General features: G+C 41.8%; 1 long non-coding RNA gene across 1 annotated transcript; it reads right to left on the bottom strand.

Moving 5' to 3' along the window:
* Positions 1-2026: 2026 nt before the first annotated feature.
* Positions 2027-2485, bottom strand: LOC106529628 (uncharacterized). Its single transcript, XR_001311658.1, has 2 exons — positions 2173-2485; positions 2027-2085 (listed from the first exon to the last, which is right to left on the bottom strand). It is a non-coding gene; the product is annotated as an uncharacterized LOC106529628 (long non-coding RNA).
* Positions 2486-5479: the final 2994 nt, after the last annotated feature.

The following is a 5479-nucleotide window of genomic DNA, read 5'->3' as shown; positions in this document are numbered from 1 at the left end:
AAAGCCACTGGGACATCATGTTTAGAAAATAAACGTCTCAGTTTCTCCGAAACACCCGCAACATATGGAATAACCACTGGTTTGGGTCTGAGTTTGGGGTCTTCATTTTCACCTGAAGGTTGCATGGAATCCTGTCTGTGTTTCCTGTCTGCTTTCAGGAAAGCCCAGTCAGGATAACCACACTGCTCCAGGGCCTGTGGTATGTTACAGATTTATTGGAACTGCCAGAGACTTTGGAGTTGGCTCAATTCAAGATGGCTGCCGTCGCACAGCTGTCTTATCGAATACAAAAAATCTCTGTTAATATTACAGCTAATCAGGACAGTGTGCAAATAAAACATAAAACATTCGATACATTGCACCAGATTTAGCTTTAGGCTTATTTGCATCTACTTCAAACAAAAAAGCAAATACCACCAATAAATAAAAAACACCAAACATCAATAAAAAAGCAGCACAGAGATTTGATGAAAACAGTTGAAACTCTACGTAAAGTTTCTCAGCTTTTGACAACTTTTGTTTAAAAACTGAACAGTCCCTCAAAGAATGCCAGACCTTTAATGGTTTTCAGTTTGGATTGTAGCTCGGGCTTCAACTCAGTCAGTGACCGTGTGGAGGAAGGACTGCGTGTGAAGTAAGTTCAGTCAAACGAGAAGCAGGAAAACGAGCAGAGAAAGACGGACGTTGACGTGAACTGACAGCGAGATGTTTGTGGCCCTCAGCTCTGAGCTGTTTCATTAGGAGCAATCTGAGGATGTGGAGGGGTTTCTGTTTCCTTCTGCCCAGCTGGAACCACTCTGGTGCCTTTCCAGCAGAAATCATACGAGCCTTAAATCTATTAAAAAAACAAATAATAAAGTTGCACGTGCAGGACCCGCGTGCCACAATCCAAACAGAGTTTGCAGCTCAGCAGAGTGAGAGGCGTTTTATAGATGTTGGCAGCAAAGCGAAACTGGTCATAATTTAATGCAGCATAATGAGCGGCTGGGCTGTGAGGCTAAAGTTAGCCCACTTTAGCCAGTGTAGAGTTTCTGCACAGATACAGAAAAAAACCTCCTCCATCCCCACTAAAAAAACAAAAGAGAATTTTAAAATTCAATATGTTCAACCTGAGCCTGAAGTGAAGCTCAGATTTAGAGATGACCACTGCGAGGTCACCATCTGGCAGCTGAATCTGTTTTCAGGAGCTGCAGGGTCTGAGGGGAAGATTTATCTGAATCGCTGTTTATTGTGAATAGTTTGTTTTCCTGGCCTCTTTATTTTCCATGTTCATCGCAATCTATCCCTGCATACTTTGTGCTATTTTATCCATTTTATATCAAAATGTCCAGCTTATCTGAAACTTTTATTCTTATTTTATCCATCCATCCATTATCTATACCTGCTTCTTCTTTTCAGGGTCACAGGGGTCACTGGTACCCATATCCAGCAGTCACAGTAGGAGGGGCGGGGTACACCCTGGACAGGTCGCAAGTCCATCTTCTTTTAGAATATTAAATTTTCCTGAAATAGAAAAATAATCATAAAAATTCATGAACAATTGAGATCTCTTTAGCAGGGGTGTGTCTAGATTTTTTTCTTGCGGGGGCCAGGCCAGGGCACATGCTGTAATTTGGCACATTAAAGTTGCTGTTTTATCTAAATTCTCTGCAATCTTGAATTTTTAACAGTATGCAACAATCTGAATAACCAAACTTTTTATTTACCCAACTATAATACATGGATGCATCTTGCACACTACAACTATGCAGTCCATTAAAAATCTGGAAAACTTGGATACATCATAATCTCACTACATCAGTCTGTCTGTGCTTTCAGTGTAAGAAGTGCATTAAAATTGATTTACAAGAGTTTCTGTATAATATTTACAACACATAAAGGATTATTGGTGGCTAACAAACAACTTAATGGAGCATTACCTCCCACCAACTGGTAAGAAGCTTCCAATTTGAAACATTAATATCAGGGTTTAACAAATTGTCAAGAATGTGCAACCAGAAAGTAATCAGACTCAGGAGGCCAGAAATACAAAATAGTGAATGTTTATTTACAAGTGAAAGGGGAAGGGGTAGGTCCAGGGTTTCACTGTTGATGACAGGAAGGAGTTGAATTAGTTGTAGGTTTGAGCAGAGTGAGATTTAGAATTTATCTTGTTGTTTGTTTGTAGCTTACGGATTGGAGAAGACCACGAGGAATGGAGGAGAGGGAAGTCCAGGAGTGCACGATGAGTCAGGTGAGTATTTACAGATGATATTTGTTTTGGCTCTTGAGGAGATGGTCGGCGTTGAGGTAGGCAGGCAGGTAGGCGTATGAACAGATGAGCACACAGTAAAAATCCACAAGGGGTAAAATCCACAAGGGGTCCAACCAAGTGTATGATATGTTCCAGCGTTGTTGTGTCCTCAGAGGAAGCCTTATAAAGCCCAGTGGCTCATCAAGGAGATCGCCACCAGCTGCTGCCTGTTAGCTGCCAGAACCAATCAGGGGTGTGGGTGTGAAATCCTCACAATTAATCTATGTGCGCTACAAAGAAATTGATTGACAACATTGTCCTGATGCATCTCAGTGATCCAGGTAAAAAATCAAAAAGAAAAAAATTGTATAGGTCTTCTGGACGGGTTCTTCTCTAATGAAACGTTTCGTCTCTCCTCCAAGTGGGGAGCAGTGTGGTTATCCTGACTGGGCTTTCCTGAAAGCAGACAGGAAACACAGACAGGATTCCATGCAACCTTCAGGTGAAAATGAAGACCCCAAARCCAGACCCAAACCAGTGGTTATTCCGTATGTTGCGGGTGTTTCGGAGAAACTGAGACGTTTATTTTCTAAACATAATGTCCCAGTGGCTTTCAAAGCCCAAAACACATTACGGCAAAGGCTGGTTCACCCCAAAGATCCGGTGCCCCGGCACAAACAGAGCAATGTTGTATATGCTGTTAAGTGCCAGGAGGACTGCGACCAGTTATACATCGGGGAAACAAAGCAGCCACTGTTCAAAAGAATGTCCCAACACAGACGAGCTACATCTAATGACCAGAACTCTGCAGTTTTCACTCATTTACAGGCCAGCGGTCACTCTTTCAGAGATGAGGATGTTCTCATTCTTGATAGAGAGGAACYTTGGTTTGAGAGAGGAGTAAAAGAAGCCATTTTTGTGAAGAAAGACCGTCCATCATTAAACAGAGGTGGAGGCCTTCGTTTTCAGCTGTCCCCCTCCTACAGCGCTGCTATTGCCAGTATCACTCCACCCCCTGTTAACAATAAGTGTTAATTAGGTGTCAATGATAGCCATGTGATGTGAGTATCAGTCACATGGAGGTAGTGCTTAAAAGCCTGAATTTTGCCTGAAACTCTCAGACTGAAGAAGTCTCTTGGAGGAGAGACGAAACGTTTCATTAGAGAAGAACCCGTCCAGAAGACCTATACAATTTTTTTTTCTTTTTGATTGACAGCACTGGTGGAGGTGGCCGGTCAGGGTGGCCAATCATATTTCAGTACCAGTGCCCCCGCACACACACCCCTGCCCACCCTGTCTTCATTCTCCTCTGGCTCTGGGTCAGACTCCGGCTCCAACATGTGAGGCTGGATGGACATGTTATATGTAGTTGACATTTTTAAATTAAATTGTAAATAAATTTTCTGAGCAGTAGTAAATCTCTCTATCAGACTAGAATGAACCAGTCTAGAAGCTTTTGGGGGGGGGGGCGGTGAAGAGTCTTTAGATTTAAAGAGACAGCCTCAAAACGAGTTGATCTGTAGTTACACTAAGAAGGAATTCAGACCGAAGCATCGCAGTTTCACTTTATACAGACCCAAACTGAAGGATTTAACTGTGAAAAGGAAGGATTTAAAAGTCTCCTCTAACAGAACTGAGACCAGCTACTGACGTTTTTGGAGGGAAATGTTGTTCCCTTAGAGGATCCAACAGTTCTGAGTCTTATCCGTGTTTTTCGTTTCATTACACATAAAATGTTTTAATCAGTAGACGGTCTGGAGTGTAGGCAGGCTGTTGTAATAAGTGTTGAAATATGCAAAACCTTTCATTGCAAACCAAACCATCTGAATGGGAGCACATGTTCTAAAACCTTTATGTATTTTTCCTTCATTGATGGAGCCTTTCCAGTGTAAGATGCAAATGGAAGAGGCACTAATGCACCCCGATACCATGAGAGAGGCAGACTTTAGAACTGTGCAGTGATAACAGACTGAATGGTCCCTCTCTTCTTTAGTGTGGAGGATTGTTTCATCCATGAATTGCCAAAATTATTTTTAGATTTGAAAAAAAGCCAAACGGTTTTCCACTTTAAAACTTCCCCATTTTAAAGAGTTTTGTTTTCTGGATTGGGTTTACATGTAGATTCTTCTGTGCAGGATAGAGCTTTAACCTGCAATGGAACTTAGGTAGTATATTTTTTTATTGTTTGTTTAAAGCACAAAGGTTTTAAGGCCATAGCACAATGTATCCCAGTTGGAGGAATAAAGAGAAGAAACTGTTCAAACTCCAGTATTTTCTGTCACTGGACCAGAGAGACATCTGTAATCTCTTACAAACTTTATAGTTTTCTTCCATCATTAAACTTTAGCTTCATATCGATGAGCCATGGTAGCTGACTCGGGCAGCCCCTTTCCTGCACACGGACCCTGACTACAGCAGGTCATGAACCAAGCGGGCCCCCGTTGAGTCATTGCTTCATGGTTGGCCTGAGAAGAGTTATTAAGGCGTCATCAGTCAGTGTGTTTGGCTTCAATAACAGCTCTAATGACTGAAGTGTTGCTCACTGAATCAATGACGTCAAACCTGACTTTAACAGCCGTCCTCCTCTCACACAGACACATATATGGCTTTCTTTTTTTTACTTCAATTATTTCATCATTTCAGTAATTAATGGGCTGCTCATACGTATAATTTAAAATGAGGAAACTGATGTTTTGTTGTGCTGTGATAAGAGAGAAGTTTGGATGTTTTCCTCTACGACCCCCAACTTCTCTTATAGATGAGATTCTGATGTCTGTAACAAAACGCTCTATGAGCAGAGTTTATTCTCTGCTCAGCTCATTTTCTGACTCCAGTTTAGATTCTTTGAGGGACAAGTGGGAGATGGACTTGGAGGAATCCATGTCAGACACAGTTTGGCAAAAAATTATTCAAAATATATATTCGTCTTCAATATGTGTGAAACATGTTATAGTTCAGTTCAAGGTAGTACATCGTCTACACTGGTCTAAGGACAGATTGTGCAAATTCAAAAGGGACTTGGACCCGACGTGTGATCGTTGTAAACAATCTCCTGCCACACTTCTGCACACATTCTGGTCCTGTCCAAAGCTACATGGATACTGGCAAGGCATCTTTGATACCTTTTCAGGACTATTTGGACGAACTGTTCATCCTCATTTCATCACTCATTTCACTTTTTGGGGTGGCTCCAGCAGAGGCTTCCCTCAGTGAACATCGGTGTTAGCTTTCTGCTCTCTACTGGCT

The sequence above is a fragment of the Austrofundulus limnaeus genome, unplaced genomic scaffold (genome assembly GCF_001266775.1).
Source record: "Austrofundulus limnaeus strain Quisiro unplaced genomic scaffold, Austrofundulus_limnaeus-1.0 Scaffold456, whole genome shotgun sequence".
Lineage (NCBI taxonomy): Eukaryota > Metazoa > Chordata > Actinopteri > Cyprinodontiformes > Rivulidae > Austrofundulus > Austrofundulus limnaeus.
This window is presented reverse-complemented; position numbering and strand designations above follow the sequence as displayed.